This window comes from Bos grunniens, chromosome 7 (assembly GCF_055505025.1).
Source record: "Bos grunniens cultivar Pamir isolate PY7600 chromosome 7, Bosgru_T2T1.0, whole genome shotgun sequence".
Lineage (NCBI taxonomy): Eukaryota > Metazoa > Chordata > Mammalia > Artiodactyla > Bovidae > Bos > Bos grunniens.
This window is the reverse complement of record NC_141171.1, coordinates 70,366,917-70,386,675: the sequence shown is the minus strand read 5'-3', so window position 1 is coordinate 70,386,675 and position 19,759 is coordinate 70,366,917. Positions and strand designations below refer to the sequence as shown.

General features: G+C 39.6%; 1 protein-coding gene across 17 annotated transcripts in view; it reads left to right on the top strand.

Annotated features, from left to right (window-relative positions):
* The window catches only part of EBF1 (EBF transcription factor 1), a 411,245-nt gene that overhangs the window by 345,652 nt on the left and 45,834 nt on the right, over nt 1–19,759 (top strand). The window contains exon 11 of one of the 17 annotated variants that reach the window (XM_086412677.1): nt 1–19,759. This exon is cut by the window's left edge and continues 14,650 nt beyond it; it is cut by the window's right edge and continues 14,257 nt beyond it. The exons of the other annotated variants lie outside the window; for them this stretch is intronic. The gene's annotated coding sequence lies outside the window, so the exon portion shown is untranslated. 17 annotated transcript variants of the gene reach the window in all.

Genomic DNA, 19,759 nt, shown 5'->3' with positions numbered 1-19,759 from the left:
TAGTCCAACTCTCACATCCACATGAATACTGGGAAAACCACAGCTTTAACTAGACCTTTGTTGGCAAAGTAATGTCTCTGCTTTTTAATATGCTGTCTAGGTTGGTCATAGCTTTTCTACCAAGGAGCAAGTGTCTTTTAATTTCTTCACTGGATAAGGGAATGGCAAACCACTTCAGTATTCTTGCCATGAGAATCCCATAAACAGTGTTAAAAGGCAAAAAGATTCCACTTCTAACTGCAGCTAATTAAGAGTGGCTCATTTACAACAGACCCAATTTAATCTGCTAATATAAGTATTCAATTAAAGTTGTTCCTACTGCTTTCTTCTCCTCAGAATTCTTTTTTGTACACTTATATATGATGCATTCATGATGTGAATCCTTTTAAGGGTCCAGGTTGTAATGGAAAAGTGGTTTCAGGGTTTGATAATTGCCCAAATTAAATAATATATATGTAAATGGAGATTTGAATGTAACTTGTGCACTGCAATACTATAAGGAATTAGGTCCCTTTATCCTGATACCTTTCAGCCAATCAAAATAAAGTGCTTCACCTTTTATTCTACACCACTTAGAATAGTTTATTGCATTATTAAGTACATATTACAAGAAGCACATTGTTGTTTAAGACTCATTGATTTAAGTAGAACTATTCTTATAAAGTTTCGTAGGTTTTTACATAAAAAGAGAAGAGGCCGTATAAAATTATAAAACCTTAATGTAATATAACAGCCTGTAATATAACATAATTTCCTCCCATTTTCTAAAGAAGCCACCAAAATTTTTTAATGAGTTTATTAGAAGTGCTGTTTGTGAATTCTGGGATGTCATGTCTAATTAGACTTAATGGATTTAAGTATTTCTTTAATGAAATCTGTAGCTTAACTCACCAGGGTTGTATTGTCCTTCTGCCCTTAAAGTGATTTTACTTTATTTTTATTTTGGGTGGCATTAAAAAGAAATGAAAGACTATGATTCTGCTTCATCCTCAGATGGATATAGTGAAAAATACAGTGCTTATTATGAAGTTAATGTGAATTACCATGTAATTACCACTGGCTGCACAGTAATGATTATTTAGTTACCACTGAGCATCTCTGCCAAATAACACACATTATTTCATAGGAAGCATAGAATTAACTCAAGTCATCCCGGAACTCACAGAGGGAGTGTATTCCCGGTCTCTTTCTTAAGTGTGGGCGCTGCTAATGTGAACATCTAAATAATCAAGCTTGGAGCAAACTGACAGCAGAGCAGGGTATGAGTTTACATGATTTGATTTGCTGATGTTTTAAACACTTAGCAGGAGACAGCTATAGAAGCCAATTAGCTCTCTCCAAGGTGCATAGACTTATCTCCTTTGTGAGAAACAATTTAAGGGAATTGCATTGGCCCTTAAACTGGAGGAGAGAAGAAGCATTAGGAATGAAATTTCAGATGCAAAGTGCTGATCAATCGCACCGCCTTCTGTGTTTTTCAGCTTTGCAGTTGTTTGGGCTGCTGCTATTTTAAAGGATTTGCACTTTTATTTTGCGAATACAGGGTTATGTTAAACTTTTCTTTGTGAAAACATTCCTTCAGCTATTGATTATGATGTGCCTTTAAACAAGGCACTGTGTATAAAAGAGTAAAACAAAAACAAAAACATGTCAGTACATTCCGTCCCTTTCAAATACTGCATCTTATTTAGTGTACCGGAATTCCCAGTTTAAAGTAATCACAAAATTTATGGAGAAACGGATAAAAAAGGTTGTAAAATATTGATTTGGGGAAAATAATAACACAACTCATCTATAATAAGAAGAAAAATGAAGCAATAATTCAGGGGGTATCGAGCGGTTTGCTGCTGGGTGTATTGATCCAGTCCTTACGGTATAAGATCGCACCTGAGATGGCTCTGAAAGAAAGAACAGCATTCCTCAGCTCATTATTTCTCAGATACTATCGCCTTGTTACATGGGCCCTGCAGAGTTGGGATTGTTGCAGCTGGGACAGTGGGACCCGCAATAGTAATAATAAATAAATAAATAGCTCAGAAATCTATATTGCCTTAAAGCCACTGTGCCTGGTTTTAATAACACATTGGCTCTGATTTGATAAGTTCTTCGTTGCCTTACAGTAGCTAATGACAATCCCAGTGCCGTGTGGTTCATTTAGGGACCAGAGAGATCTTTGTCTCTATTATGGGCTCTTGTATCTGGAGGGAATTCTTGTCTTGTCTAAAGACATTTGCATCTGTTGTATTTCTTCATAAGTTACTGAGTTGAATGTGATACATTTATGCCACTTTGTTTCAACATGACATCGTTTTATATTTTAAGATGGTTTTTGGACAAGGCTGTAGTATTATTGTTTCTGAGCAAAATCTTTAAGTTGGCTTGAAATTTTGACATTCATATGCGTCAATCATGAGTCTATAAATTTATCTGTAATGTTTACGATGTTAACACATGAACTTGACAATATGCCATCATCATAGTAACTCCTAAAATGGTAGGATGTATTTCATTGCTGAAGAAGTCTAAGTTCTTTCTAGAATTTAAGATTATCCTATCAGTAGTGAATATTTCGGAGAAGGCAATGGCACCCCACTCCAGTATGCCTGGAAAATCTCATGGATGGAGGAACCTGGTAGGCTGCAGTCCATGGGGTCGCTAAGAGTCGGGCACCACTGAGCGACTTCACTTTCACTTTTCACTTTCTTGCATTGGAGAAGGAAATGGCAACCCACTCCAGTGTTCTTGGCTGGAGAATCCCAGGGACGGAGGAGCCTAGTGGGCTGCCCTCTATGGGGTTGCACAGAGTCGGACACGACTGAGGCGACGCAACAGCAGCAGCAGCAGTGAATATTTTGTTATCATTTTGTTTCTTTTTTGAAAGAGAGGGTGTAATAATATTGACATTCTAATTTAACAAAAAAGTTTTTGATACCTGTTACCTTCTAGGCATTTTCTAGGCTCTGTGACCCAGAAAAATGAGGTTCTTGCCTCCAAGATACTTATATTCTACTAAGAGAAGGAAGGCAATACAGAAGTTAGCAAGTAAATAACATAATTTTCAGACTGGTAAAAGTGTTATGGAAAAAATAAGAACCCCAGTGTTCATTGCAGCACTGTTTGCAATAGTCAGGACATGGAAGTAACCTAGATGTCTATTGACAGATGAATGGTGAAGTTGTGGTACACTTAAACAATGGAATATTAGTCATAAAAAGGAATGAATGTGAGTCAGTTGAAGTGAGGTGGATGAACCTAGAACTTGTTATACAGAATGAAATAAGTCAGAAAGAGAAAAGCAGATATAATATATTAACACATACATATGGTACTGAAGAACCTATTTGTAGAGCAGGAATGGAGAAGCAGATATGGAGAATTGACTTGTGGACATAGCAGGTGAAGTAGATGGGGGACGGATTCAAAGTAACAGTGAGATATATATAAAACCATATATAAAATAGATAGCTAGTGGGAAGTTGCTGTATAACACAGGGAGCTCAGCCCAGTGCTCTGTGATGACCTAGAGTGGTGGGATTGGCAGGAGGGATGAGGAGGTCATTCAAGAGGGAAGAGATATATGTATGGTGGTGGTGGGGGTGTAGTTGCTAAGTTGTGTCCAACTCTTGCGACCCCATGGACTGTAGCCCACCAGGCTCCTCTGTCCATGGGATTTTCCAGGCAAGAATACTGGAGTGGATTGCCATTTCCTTCTTCAAGGGATCTTCCCGACCCAGGAATCAAGCCCGGGTCTCCTGCATTGCAGGCAGATTCTTTACCGACTGAGCTATGAGGGAAGCCTAATTATATGTATACTTATGGCTGATTGACATCATTGTGGGGCAGAAACCAGCATAACATTGTAAAGCAATTATCCTCCAATTAAAAATAAATTAAAAAAAATAAGTGTGATCTGGTAGAGAACATAAAGGTGGGAGGAGGGCTTCTTTAAATAGCAAATAGTTCAGGAGCGTTAGAACAGTATATAAATGGATATCACTTCAAGCCTGCAGAGCATCACCCAGACACACTTTTTTTCCTAAGCATCTTTGGATTTTCCCCAGTGCTAAAGCCTTGCTATCATTTGCCCAGAAGCTTCACTTTCACTACCCCATCCCCCAGTCACTCTGTGATCATTATCTAGAAATATGAGCCATACCGGCTGACTATGTTCTCAGCAGATCAAGCTTCCAGAAATTTCAATAAGCATTGATCCATGTCATTGCACCAGATCCTTGAAATTGTTGTTTCTATAATATTTGTCTCTCCATTTCTGGCTTTAAAAGAAAAAAAGATTCTGTGGAACAAGAGGCTAATGCCCATGTCAATAAAGGTAGATGGAGAGGGAAGGATGAAGAAACAGAAAAAATAAAATATCCAGCTCTCAAGACTAACTCCTAAAATAGCTTTTAGTAAACTACAAAGCATACCCCTCCTTCTTTATCCACAAAGTAAGATTGAAAGTCATCACTGAGTCTTAAACTGTGAATATTGAAATTGCGAGATGTATGGTACATTTAGTGGAGGCATTGGTGAAGTGCAGAAGTCATTTTAACTTTGTCTTTTAATTTTAAAGATTTATTGGCTGCAAGGAAGGAGAATATTTATAAGCGTTCTTAGGTATTCACAAAACATGTAGTTGCCAAACGGTGCAAAGAATGGAAAGAAATCATCATTATGAAGCTGGGTGATTCAGGAAATGTAATGATAAATATGGGAGTGACAACATATTATCTCAGCCCCTTCCAGCTCCACATTTTTGAGTCATGATTATCAAGTATGCACTGCAGGGAGTATGCTAAGTCAGTTTGGAGATAAAGGAATTTTAGTTTTAAAAGAATAATAAGTTAATGTTTGGGAAGTACAAATACAATAAATGATGTCAAGTCATCTTAGCTTGAATAAATATATATTGTAAAATTGCTTCTACTCTTTAATTTCTTGTAATGAAAGGAAAGTGGTAAGCAATAAGGAAGCAATTAATTGCAACAATGATTGCTTAGCTTCTGTAGTGCCTGAATTAAAAAGAATGCTGATGATTTTTTCTAATAGATCATATATTTTTAAAATTGTGAATGCTTTTAAATGGAGGTGCATTTGAATCAGCTTGAAACAGTATTTGTTTGCTTGTTGGCAAGCAGATTGTCAGAATGAACTGTTACTTGTTTAGTGTTGTTGTCCCATATTCATGGAGATAAATGTCATATCCTAGCTCAACTATTATAATCCTTCTCTGCTGTGTGCTTTTAATTTGAGACAGGTTGCTTTTGAAAAACTTGTGGCTGCCACTGTGGCTTCTTGTGTGTACCAGTTCTTCTCTTGTCAACATAGAGCCTTGAATACAGTGGTTCCCAGTGGTTGTTGAATGAAAGAATGGATAAAAGCCCTGCCTGCTCTCTAGCTTTTGATAGGTTACTTCACTACTTAAAATTTTTTTTTTCTTATCTTGAATAATGGGGGAAATAAACATATAATCTTTACTAGTTTGTTGTAGTGATTAAAACATAATATGAGTAAGGCACTTAGCAGATTATAAATGGTGCATATTAAGGACTCAAGAAATGGGACTTTTTACAATTGATGACCTTAGGTAGTTCTCAATCTGTGAATTGATTATCTGACAATCTATTTCTATTGGGTTCACCAGAGTATTCGCAGTGCCTAATACTATGTCTGCCCCAGAGCAGATGCTCAAAAAATGTTTGTTGACTGAATGAATCCCCCAGTTGTCTTTAGCAAATAACAACAACTATTGCTGCTAACACTTAAAAGGTACTAACTACACTCTACTCACTGTTTTGAGTATATGACATATTTTTAGACATCTGTTCTTAAAAAAAAAAAAACCTAACGCTGTGAGAGAAGTACTATTATTATCCCCAAATTACACGTGAAGAACCTGAGTCAAAGAAGAGTTAAGAGTTTGCTCCAAGTCATGCAACAGTTCAGTTTAGTTCAGTTCATTTGCTCAGTCGTGTCTAACTTTTTGCGACCCCATGAATCGCAGCACGCCAGGCCTCTCTGTCCATCACCATCTCCCGGAGTTCACTCAAACTCACGTCCATCGAGTCGGTGATGCCATCCAGCCATCTCATCCTCTGTCGTCCCCTTTTCCTCCTGCCCCCAATCCCTCCGAGCATCAGAGCCTTTTCCAATGAGTCATGCAACAAGAAGGTGGCAAAACCAGGATTTGGCTACAGGCAGATGGCCTTAGCGTCCTGAGCATGTGGGCTTAGTGTCCTGAGCATGTGGCATTATCATTATTTAGTATTTAGCCACCAAGGTAGTTGAAATGTGGCACTGTGCCTTGATCGTTCATTCATCCATTCCACAGATATTTATTAATCATCATCCATAATGTACTTACTGGAGATATCATGTATCAGATGCGCACAGGCTCTGCCCTCATGGAGATTATAATCTAAAAGATCTGATTTTCTCAGATTTCAGTTCATCCCATATTTTCCCCAGTGACTATTAGAATGAAGGACACTTTGATGTCTTACTTGATGCAGTAGAAGGAAGACTATACATGTGCAGAAATGAGAGTGCAAGGGTTAGCCTAAAAGGGAGATGATTCGGATGGCCCTGTGATGATGATTGTGGGTTACCCAGCACACAGCCCTCCTTCTCTCTAGAGAACATAGGATGCATGCCTTGTGAAGCTCTAGGTGCCACTGCGGTTTTCCAATTCTGTGAGCAGGTGTGTGGCCTTGCCATCTGTACCATGCCAACATCTGGGTCAGAGCTGAGCAAAGCATTGCTCCAGACTAACCAGGAGAAGATAAGCCTCTGGCTCAGCCCATGGAGGAGGAGGATGGGGTATCTGGGAAGAAGAGCTCACTTTATTTTCTTTTTTGAGCATCTGGGTCAAAAGTCATCATTTTTACAGAAAAGTCCCACCAACTGTTTTGTTTTTATGTCCAGAACCTCAACATCAAGGCCACAGGAATTAGTGATAAATGCCCACATTTTAAGTCTGTGGCAGAATTCGCTAAGAATTTGAGTGTTCAAACAATGTCACATGCATAAATTTCACTCCCCTCTGCTTATTTTCTTATTTGCATTTGGCTCCTTCATGACTTAGTTCATTCGTTCCTCATTTTATTTACCAAATATTTATTGGGGAATGAAAAAATATACCACTGGAAGGATAAGAGTTTGCATTTTGATCACCTCAAGCATAATGCCTGGTGGGGCGTAAAAAATTTAGTAATGGCTGTTGAATGGACAGATTGATGGATATGTGAATAAAAAAATTAGAAAACCATAATTTTTATACTTAGAGATTATTTTTAATTAGGAATGGGTTCAAGCAAAGTATTCAAAGTAGCTCTTAAAAAACAAATGTCATTCAATTTTTAAAAAAGGTGCAAATAAAAGTAAAACCAAATCAAATTTGTCCCAATAGAGTTGAGTGATTTTTACAAAACAAATCCATTGATTTAGATCTCCCAGTTTTGTCTGCCTGTGCCTGGGGTCACCAGTCAAGATGACTGATTATCCTGGGAAAGGCTCTGTAGCCTATCTCATAAACAGAGGGAAAAAAAAAAAAAAACCCTATCTCACACTTGGTCAGAAGGCAGCCCAAATGCTTGTCTCCAGAGGCTGGGAAAGTTTAGCTGTGGTTGAGATTAGGCTGAAGGGTGAGAGTCTGCTGGAATGAGAGTTTGGAGCTGAGAGGCTCAGCCATGACCTGATGGTGTGAACCTACCTCCAGGGCATAGCAAGCTCAGTAAGTTAGGACTCTGGGCCAACTCCAAAACTCCCTAAGGTTGGCGCCTAAATTCTCTAAGCTGTTAAAGTGCCACCGACATTTTGGCCAGGTTAGAAGTTTCAGGGAAAAACCTTTTAAAAAAATATGCCTTTACACTTTGCTTTTTTCAATAGAAAAGCCACCAGCTGTCTTGATTTACACTCTTTCAGGGGCTCTTTCTCCAAACTCTGGTTTGAATATACTGGTACTTGTGTTCACATCTGCTGGGTGACCCTGTCCTAGATTCCCTCGTCCATCTTTGCAGGGTCTCTTGACATCGCTCCCCACCAGACATCTTCCCGAAGGTCCCTTCCCCACTCCCTGCTTCTCGGCTGGTAAGGGTGCACTTAACTTGGGCCGGGCATTGTTCTAGGTCTTTTGTAAGCCTCAGACTTAAACTCTGTGAGGATTCCAGGTCCATCAAATGCCTCAAAATGCCCTCTCAATTTCTGTCCTTTCTCTCACCTTTAGGTTTTCAGTGAACTAATCCCAAGAAGGGTTTAGGAGTTTAAAAATAAAATGAACTTCCTAAAACAGAGGCACATCTGTTGTCCACTTGAGTTTCATTCTCTGCCTTTCATTGAGTGCCAGCTGTATGCAAAGTATGGTGCAAAGGCTCAGGGATACAAATATGACTCCAGTGCACAGCAGAAATAAACAGAGGGCAGGCTGTGTTGGCATGTGATGCCAATCAAATAGATAAAACACTGGTAGAAAACTGGATAAATGGCCTTGGAGTGGGAGGGCAGCCCAGCCTGGGGGTCCAGGGAACTCTGCCCTGGGGATAGGTTTTGCCTGGGGCACCGAGGGTGTAGGACTGCTTTCAGTTCTAGTCTCCTGCTTTCTCCCCTTGTTATGGAGCACTAGCATCTCAAAAATGGGCAGTCTTTATATGTGAAAATTATACAATAAGCTATAAGAGAAATTCTGCCCCACCCAGCTCCCTCTCTTCATTGTTAGCTCTTAGCATATGTTCTACACTATTCCAGAATTTATATACAAATGATTTCCTAAGCTCATCATTTGCATTGCTACCCCCTGCCCTCATATTCCATGACATGTCCCTGTTAAGGTATTTGAGGGGGTTTAGTGTATTTATTCCAGAGAAGGCAATGGCACCCCACTCCAGTACTCTTGCCTGGAAAATCCCATGGGCAGAGGAGCCTGGAAGGCTACAGTCCATAGGGTCACTGAGGGTCAGACACGACTGAGTGACTTCACTTTCACTTTTTCACTTTCATGCATTGGAGAAGGAAATGGCAACCCACTCCAGTGTTCTTGCCTGGAGACTCCCAGGGACGGCAGAGCCTGGTGGGCTGCCGTCTATGGGGTTGCACAGAGTTGGACACGACTAGAGCAACTTAGCAGCAGCAGCAACAGTGTATTTATTCATCTTATTAAGGAAAATCCTGAACATTCACTTGCATTCAGTTTTGAGTAAGAACAATTACTTGCATTGAAGTGACTAGAGTTTCTTATCTTCATCCAGTATCATCCAGACACTTTTTCTTAGAAATGAGAGCCAATTATTTGGGGATCCTTGATATGTAAAAAGGATGGGGTTTTTGATCTGATGTCACAGATGTGGAAACAAGGCTGAAGCGGGAGGTGTAGGTGAGGGAGTTCTTACGGAAAAGTGTCTGGAAGAATGAGTGGAAGAGTGCGTCAGCCTGGGTCTGTGAGTAATCCTTCTCATTTGTCTCTCTCTCAAGATGCCCTTCTGTGGATTCCCTCTGGCTCAGTTATTGCGGTTTTTGAGCATTTTGCTTGTGAAATCCTTCCATTTTGCTATATCAGCATTTTGATCAGACTTTATCATCTGTGGACGCTGGGGACCGAGGTACATATGAAATCTGTGCTCAGTGAACGGTCATTGCCTGAGGGTTACATAACTTGACTTTTTACAGGTAGGGAAGAGCCTCTTTACCAACATGTAGATTTATTGACTTCTGGGAGGGGGTGGAATTCAGCATTTATATTTTGAGAGAGTAAATCATTTCTTATTTGTGATGCCTTCAAAGGACATTTTGGATGGTGAACTTCTGCTCGAGCTTTGTGTAGTAATATGTAAAATATGCAGTTGACCAGAAGTTTGCAGTTTTGACTAATAGGATTATTAGTCAATGAGTAATACTTCAAGTTTGCCAAGTCCCAGTTTATAGCTGGACCTTCATAAGTCAGAACTTGGTGTTCTAATGATCAGAGGCTCTCTACACTTGGAACTTTAACCCCAGATAGAAACATTTCAGCAAGAACGACATTTTGGCCCAGAGAGAACACCGAGGGGTACAAGATAACATCAAGTATTAAGAATTGATCGGCTTTGTTTCTAGGATACAAGCAAAGCACAGGTGATCTTTGGTTGTCACCGTATGAAAGTAAACATTTTAGAAGTTGAAATTGGAGGAAGCCATGGTAGTGCTATTACATAATACTGGCCTGGAGCAATTTGACCAATGGAGATTGACAACTGTGATGAAATCGTTTATTATCTGAATAATTTATTTTGCTTCACACTTAGATATAGTCTACTTTGTTGATAAGATGAAAGCAATGGTTACTTTAAGGAATATATTCAACCCAATGTTTGGCACAAAGGAGAGAAAAACAGCTGGTTGATTGATTTCATTATTTGCCATCAAGCTGGTAGTTTTGTTGTGGCAGACACACACCATGGGTTTCCTATCATTAATATGCTAGTTGTTGTCTACTACCTTGAATGACCTGCCCTGGAGAAGGAAATAGCAACCCATTCCAGTACTCTTGCTTGGAAAATCCCGTGGACAAAGGAGCCTGGTAGGCTACAGTCCATGGGGTCGCAAAGAGTCGGACATGACTGAGCGACTTCACTTCTTCACCTTGAATAGAGAAAATATTTTGGTCTAACTCTATGGTTATAGCCAGAGCCCAGCAACTGGCAGTAATTTCTTTTCCACTAAAAATCTCTTTCCTGTCTTTTGTTCTGTTTCTAGGTGTGCATTTCGATGCTTTCTATGTTAATTGTTTCTAATAGTTCTGAGTCGGCGGCACTTTTGGAGAGAATAAGATGGGGATGTGCTCAGGCTTTTCTTCTTAAGAGATTTCCTGTTATACAATGCATTGAGATTGTCAGCTTCTACCCTGTTTCCTTTCATTCTTTTTTTTTTCTTTCCTTTTTTATTTTAGCTTGTTTCACCAGAGGTAGAAAACACAGTTGTATTATCCTGTTGGATTGCTTAAATCATGTTTAGATAAAAAAAATTACTCTATGCTTTTATTACTACAGTTCATTATTTCCATTTTGCAAGGCATCTTTTCTAAATTTTGTGCTTTATTATTCTTGCGGTGTTGAGAGAGCGAAAACAAACTCTAGTTCATAATTCACTTTAAAGAACATACCCTTTCTTTCTATTTTCTTGTTAAAACCAAATTGTGTGCAATTTGTAGAAAATTGGAACCACATTTTCACTTAACTTTCCAAAATTAAAATTTATGGGGAAAAAGAAGCAATAAAACAGTTACAATCTGGTCATCTATAATTATCTGTGTGGTTTGAGCAGTTCCACATTTGAAAAAAGTGACACTGAGAACTTATCAAGAGTTTACGACCATAGGACCTTTCACTTCTCCTTTGCTGCTTTGGAGCCAAGACCTCCACAAAATGCTCAAAGTTACACTATGAATTTAGAAGTTAGATGCGTGAAGAGTAACTTTGAAATGCATACAAAACGATGGACAGTATCTCAAAATAGTTGTTTTCCTCTCTCGCTCAATAATGAAATTTATTACGGTAAAACTGACCATTCTATACTGTTATTTCAAGCGTTGTTTCTGATTTCAGTTGAATTGGCTTTCTCTTGTCATGTACTACCTGGTAGGAAAAAACCCAGAGAACCAGTGAGACCTGCTGTTTGTATTTATTGGTGCCACCGTGGCTGTCTTGTGTCTCTCCACTTTCATTGCTTCCTCCATCCTTATGGATGCCCCAGGCAAAGGATCCTGGTAGACCTTAGAGTGCTAAGCATTCAACTTTTCCAGAATAAATAGTTTTTTTCATTGCCCTTCTTTTTTGATAATGCCGTCTCATTGTCTCCATATTATAACAGTAGAAATAAATTGTAGACCCTAAGAACCTTGCATTTCAACTTTAGTTCTTAGTATTTCCCTTTGTGGAAATATGCCCACATTTGGACAACTTGATGCAACTTGGGTGAAGTAATTCATTCATTGACTTTTCCACTCTGCATACCATTTATTTTACACCTAGCTTAGTTCTGAGTCTTCTGTTAGAGTCTTCGTGTTAATCGCTCAGTCATGTCCGACTGTCTGCAACCCCATGGACTGCAGTCTGTCAGGTTCCTCTGTCCATGGAATTTTCCAGGCAAGAATACTGGAGTGGGTTGCCATTTCCTTCTCCAAGAGTCTAAGTATAGATTCACAAAGTCTTCCCAGGTGGCGCTAGTGATAAAGAACCTACCTGCCAATGCAGGAGACACAAGATGACATGGGTTCAATCCCTGGGTTGGGAAGATCCCCTGGAGGAGAACATGACAACCCTCTCCAGTATTCTTACCTGGAGAATCCTATGGACAGAGGACCCTGGTGGACTGCAGTCCATAGGATTCACAAAGAGTAGGACATGACTGATCGACTTAGCACGCACTCACAAAGTCACAAACCAAGCATTATAAACAGTACTAGCGCATAGTAAGTATTCCATTGGACCTTATATCATCACCAACATTCTAGAAATGGATGATGGACAGATCTCTGACAAGTAAGGGAAAGCCATCAAAAACTACTATACTCCTGAGTACTGACTTAAATTTGACAGAACATTATACTCTCACCCCAGATGAGCTTATCAAAACACAAAAACTCAAATGTTTTACATGTATTTTGTTCATTTATTTGTAACTTTATTCTGATTGGTACAAGTCAATTTTTTAAATTTAATAATTTGAGTATTTATGTGTCACACTCTTCTAAGCATTTTAAAGATATTGCTGCTACTACTGCTGCTGCTAAGTCGCTTCAGTTGTGTCCAACTCTGTGCGACCCCATAGATGGCAGCCCACCAGGCTCCCCCGTCCCTGGGATTCTCCAGGCAAGAACACTGGAGTGGATTGCCATTTCCTTCTCCAATGCATGAAAATGAAAAGTGAAAGTGAAGTCGCTCGGTTGTGTCCTACTCTTAGCGACCCCATGGACTGCAGCCTACCAGCCTCCTCCCCCCATGGGATTTTCCAGGCAGGAGTACTGGAGTGGAGTGCCATTGCCTTCTCCGTTAAAGATACTAGTGCTATACAGTTCATGGAATTCTCCAGGCCAGAATACTGGAGTGGGTAGCCTTTCCCTTCTCCAGGAGATCTACCCAACCCAGGGATCAAACGCAGGTTTCCCGCATTGTGGGCAGATTCTTTACCAGTTGAGCCACCAGGAAAGCCCCAAACTGTATAGTCCATGGGGTTGCAAAGAGTTTAACATGACTGAGCCACTTTCATATAATGCTATAACATCCTATCCTCTCTATGAGGTTGATACTTTATTATATACAGTATCTTTATATACTTTATATACAGCATGGAGGCATGGAGTGATGAAGTCATTTTCCAGAGTTACTCAAATGTAAGTGGAGGAGGCTTAGTCAGACCCAGGCAGTCTGGCTCCAGAATCCGTTCCCTTAACTGCTGTGCTCTGCTGTCTCTCAGAAGAACTTCAGTGTCTATGTAATTATATCCCTTCTTTAAAAATGTGATGATCACTACATGTTCAATACTTGGGTCTGGTAGGACTCTGTAGAAGACTCACCCATAAATGGGCAGGTTTTCAAAGAGGAGCCGGAACAGAAGCCCCTGGGATGCAAGGGCTCCCAGATAGTCTTGAGCCAGGAATAAACATAATGTGGGTCAGACCTTCCATCCAATGTCAGTTGTCTATCCATTCATCTATCTATCATGTGTTTAGTGATTATATATTTAGGTAGTTATAGTGATTACATTATAGTATACACTATGTAGAAATAATGTGTGCTAATTTTAGAAAATTTAAAGAAGAACAGGATAGAGTAAGAGAAATGAGCACCTTCCGGTACCCATCACCCAGAGATAACCACTGCTTACATTTTTGTATATTGCTTTCATATTTTTCTATGTGTAACAAATATATATAAACATTTTTTCATATTTGTGGTTATACTGTGTTTGTGTATATACACACACACACATTTTTATATCCTATTTTTTTTTTCACAGAATACCAAGCATTTTCCCACGCATTAAAACTTCTTTATAAACATAGTGTTAAAAGACTGCATAATCTCCCACAGTGTGGATATACTAAATTTATTTACCCATTCCTCTGTCACTGGGTATTTAAATTGTTTTATATACACTTTAAAAATGATACACTCCTTGTTCTCTTTTCTATCTTTGATGCTTTAAAAACCATTGTCATTTCTGGCAATTAAATTTTCTAACCCCTTTTACATGTCTAAAAACATTGTCTAAATGGTCTCTTTTTGTAGACAGGAGATTTGAAAAAATATTTGAAATTATTTTGTTTTTATTATTTTAGTATTTGCACTATATGATATTGCTATAAAACATAAAGTAGTGGAACTAAAATATGTCTAAGTATACAAGTGAACTTGTGATTAGCCTAGGAAACTATATCTAGCCATAAAGTGAGCATATTAAAGCTCTTGTATATATTAATACAATCAGACATACATTTTAATGTATAAGTGTGTAATCTATCAGTGTCCTTTCTCTTTTTTATCACTCAGTTGCAAACTGTATTCATTTGGGATAATTACCTTTGGTACTAAATGTATATTATCTGCTCAGTTAAGAAAGAGATTGGAGGGAATTCAGAAATCAATAGTAATAAAGTAAACAGAGAGAATGGAATCTATTTCCTCTCTTAGAATTTATTTGGATCCACTCTACTAAAGGCAGGGACCCTGTCTAATGGACTTTGAACAGACGACTACAAATAAAGCCCGCTGGGACCTGAAATCCTTTAAGAATTGATCTGATATTTCAGTAAATATCCTATTGTTTGAATATTACAGTGTCAGTTTTTAATGACTGCAAGAAAGCTTTGACTTCTGTTGTTTACAGCATTTATTTTAGTTTCTCTTTCAATGTTTATATATCGCCAACTGGGTGTGCCTCCTGTGTGCCCACCCTCTCTCTGGCCTTCATAGAACTATTTTGACAGAGGATTGATGTTGGATTCACTGTGTTATGCTAACTACAATCTTATTGTCCAAGGGGAAATAAAATCCAGTGCCCCATATTGCAGACTATAAAATAGATTCTCTATAAAGTTTCCATGTTGGTATCATCATGAGGAAAGATAATTGAATACCCAGATTGGGACAAGTCAGTGGCTCGTTGCCTTAAGCACAAATGTGGGAGAGTTGGTTTACCTTGCCCAGACCTCTAAATATTCTGGCAGGCAAACAAAACTCAGAGAATTGGCATGCCCAGCCTTCCTTGTTGACATCCTAAATCCCAAAGCCAAGAAAATATTCCTGCCACGTAAAGGAAACTCATAACTGCTGTTATTCAGTGTGTGTTTATCTCCCTCATGTAACACTGTTATTTTGTTTTCTCCAAATCCTAAACTTTCTGGGAGCTTATGGGCTTATGTCACAACTAATGGCACTACTAGCAGGTGTATTGGAACCCTACTTTCACATCAGTTCCTACCGAGTGTGGATTTCATTGTGGGCTGGTTGGTACCTTCAATTGCATAGCCCAAGGCAGGGCTGTGGCAGGTCAGGCAGCTCCTTTCTATTATTCACAGAATTATAGTCATGGTTGATTTTAGAATCTTGGCTAAGGGAAGCACAGATTCTGAGTTTATTTCAAAAGCAAGATCAGCCTGTCTAAAAAGATGGTATTGCATATTTTGGGAAATGGATCTTCCTGGTGGTTTCTGATAATTTCATGACATTAAAAAAAAAATGTTGATAGAGCCTAAATAGTTCCCCACACAGTAAGAAATATGCTTATATCTCTTACAAAGTCTAATTATAAATGTCTTCATCATCAGAGACATAATCTCACATTCTTCTGCCTTCAAGTGGCTCAGTATGAGATCCAGCTGGCATAATTCCTGCTTCAGAGTTCAGCCGCCCCTGTCACAGAAGGGCAGTTAATCCAGGATCTCTTCCATGGGGACTTGCCGTGCTCTGCACAGCAACCTAACAGGAGTCTTCTGGGGACACGTCTAAAAACCTTACTTAGATCTTCCTGCTCCAGAGAGAGAAAGAAAAGTGGGACCTTAAGACAGGCCAGATATTTCTAGAGAGAAATGTGCAATTAGTTTTTCTTTCCCACTTGCTTTTATCACTAATACCATCTTGGTATTATGTCCATGAAACATTTTAAGGCTCATCTTCCCTCAGTAGGCACATTTGAAGCCTGCTTAACTGGCATTCTGAGGGCACAATGGCATTATTTGTGAATCCCTGACAGTTGACACAGACTGGTAATAGGAGGACGTCAGTTTTGCAAAGGCAGTGTTATCCGTTGTTCCTCCCTCTCAGCCCTGGAACGCTCCTTTGCTGGTGAAGAGCGAGCCCTTCTCTCCGCTGTCCCCTCCCTGTTGCTGCTAAATCTCACGTCCCTCTCAGCACAGCCCTGAGAGTGCCAGCCTCTCAACAAGCCAGAAAGAAGCTGCTCTGTGAGAATGGGGCATTAATGGGTTGTGAATCTGAAGATAGTTAACTGATTTGTGCATTCAATTAAGATGAGTTTCTCAGTGAAAAGACTCCCCAGGAGGAGAGGTTTCATTCTCATTTCTGGAGTATGAGCAGTTAATGAAGAAAGCATATCAGAATTCTACCCGTGTTACCCAGAGCTGCCTCAAGACTCCATACAATTTTCAAGTTCCTTGATTAAGGAGAACTTGCCAGGTGAGAGGAAACAAGCAGGGGGGTGATAATGGAGAAGTGTGTGTCATTTCTCATCCTTTTTATGGGTGACGTCACCACCATGCACCTCATAGAAAATGGTTTGGGGCTTAGGTGTGATCCATTTTGGAAAGTTTCCCTTTTTAAACTTATGTCCTCTTGGGAGTGTATATGGCATATATGGGTACACACTTATCCTTTCAAGTCAAAGCCAGATAATTTTGCCGGATACAATCTTTTACTGTTTGTTTTCACCCATGTTTCCCTCAAGGGGAAGATAACGTCATCCCTTACAGTGTATCAGCTAAATGCTTCCATGGGGCGGTCCAGTGTAGAGGGTGAGTAAGGGGGTGGGCACTGGACACTGCCGAAGTTTGGATCCAGGTTCTGCTCTTATTGCCGTAAAACTTGGGCAGGATCAATCATGTCTCTGTTGTCCTCAGGGTCTTCCTTCATCTGTGAAAACAGTGACAGTCACAGGACAGACTTCATAAGGATGGCTAGGAATTAATGACGTATAACATAGTGCTGAGCACAGCTCTGGTACATTCTAAGCTTGCATCATTTCCTGTGGGCTACAGTTATTGTCACATTTCTTTTACAAGAATTTAGGTCAAGTCAGAGCACGTTGTTTTTTGTCCCAGGAGCCTTCGCAAAACGGACTGAGAGATTGGCAATGGTTTTGTTAAAATGTGGACATCTTGTAGATATCCTCCATGATATTTTAAAGATCCTGGAAGCCTTTGCTGACCTTGCTTGCAGTCAATGGCCGTTTTATAAAATGGCAGCACCATTTGGCTTTGAAATGGTCAGCAGTTGTAGTAGATGGATCTTTTAATGAGGATGTTGTCTAAAGGGCAGTTGCTGTCTTTTTTCCATGGATATAATCTAGTCATATTTCTTTTCATTGCCTACTCACCCTTTATCTCAGTTTTCTCATCTGTGAAACAGGAACCTTTGGGACCATTAAAGAAAAAAAAAAATAATAAGTTAACAAATTTTAAATGCCCAGTACCACATCTCATGTCTCAGTAAATGATCCTTTTTGTTTTAAATCAGGCTTTTCATGGAAAACTGATGTGGGACTAGTGTGAATTAGGTTCCAACATTGGAGTTTTTCTTTCTGATTCAACTGTTTACTAGCTGTTGGGTCTTGCACTGATCAGTTAGGATCTCTAAGCTTGGTTGTGTTTGCTGTAAAAGGAAGGATCTTTGCAGCAATAAAGTTCTGAAGCTGATTGAATGGATGTGCTTTTGCCCTCTGCCTGACCGCAAGATCAAGTTGTTAATTTCCAGACTTAGAAAGGAGACTTAGAAGAATGTATTCTTCCCTAAAAGTTGTTTGGGTAGCCTTTGAAAAATGCAACCCAGTATGTTTGATTTTGTTCTTAAAGGGTCACAGTACCTATTGTCCCAATATAATCATAAAAATTTTCCATCTGGGACTAGGTCAGCAGTTTATCAGGCCTAGTCTCTGTCCCTGCAGAAATGCCCCTGCCCTCTGAAAAACCCAGCAACAATATCTGACACAGTGGCCTCAGGCAAAGTGAATTCCACAGATGGTGTTAAATGTGTATTTTCATTTCCTCTAAATGCACCAACCTGCATGGGGACAGGTAGATTGTAGAGGGAGAATATGGAAGGAAGGTCAGTTCTTTTGCCTTTTCTCATTTATTACTCATTTTAAGCCACTCCATCGCACCCATCAGTTTAGACATCTGGAAGATTTGGTTTGGAGAATTTCAGTCTCTATTTCCAGTTTGAAGGAAGAGAAGGATCCAGGGCAGTCAGAGCAAGAACAGTGACCTCCTGAAACACACAATGGCATTTCTGAAGGCTGACAAGTCTGGTGTGTACCGTGTCCACTGGAAAAAATAGTGTTGTTAGAAGTGGTTTGTGTGGCCACTGGGCTTCCTTTGGAGATGTTTCTAAACACATGATTTGGTCTCTGAACTTAATCTTTCATCCTCTCCACTCAGTGTTAGCTAGTTTGCCCTGCAGAAAGTTTGTACCCATTTCTAAACAACCATCAGCATACAAGAGTACTTGCATTTCCAAGAGAGTTGCTGTCATTGAGAATGTAACCTACAGAAGTTACTTTCATTAGTAAAAGTGAGTCCGTTGTTGCTTTTCCAGTGAGCAAACGCTGGCTTTAGCATCCTGTCAGAGTGTCAGTTCATAATGCATGAACCTTAGGAGAACCATTTGCAACTCCTAGAAGGGCTAAGCAAAGATATTAACTGTTTTCCCAAAAGCTGGAACTAATCAAAGGCAGCAAGTAATATCTTTACGCATGGACTGTGCCATGCCTTCCTTAAACGTTCTGTCATAACTGTGGCTAAGGTTCTCCCCACCCCTACACTCACACCTCCACCTATGGTATTTCATGTGGATGTAGGAAGCCTCTCAAACGTTTCAGGTGAGATGTATAAGATCACAACCTGAAAGCAGAGGCTGCTGTGTCTTCTGTTCACATTGGTGGCTTACCAGTGTGCTCATAGATCGACACCAACAATCAGAATTTCCTCACCTCCTGGACAGTGTGGCCCATGTTCCAACTAGACCCCCTACTTTCTTCTTCTACATTTAGAGGACCAATTGTACCCTCATGGTACAATAGCTCTCCCATGAAATTTCTGAATCTTTTTTTTTTTTTTTTGAGGGCCTAAATTCAAATGGAAATCTGAAAGCCTGTGGGTCAGTAATTTAGCAATTGGTCTGTTCTCTTTAGCTCTTGAGAGTTGACATAGCATTCCTGGAGTACATTCATTAAAGTGCTTTTAAACAGAGACTTGATAAAGCTATGGGACACAAATACTCTTTTGTGCACCTGGCTTAGGTGGGTGAGTTCAAGACTTTCTCACTGAAGGTCAGAACCAGTGTCAAATTTACAGCAAACCGACTTATGATGCTTGTTGCTCCCTTTGGTTTTTATCGTCACAGTAGGTTTAACCTGACCAAGAAGTAATTACACCATTATTTTTTATGTGGTGCTTTATTACTTGCTTTTCAAAATTGGTTTCCAGCATCTCCTGAGCTAATAACAACAAATGTGTGATTGTAACATTCACTCCATCAGGGGATGTGGGGTTATTGCGGAA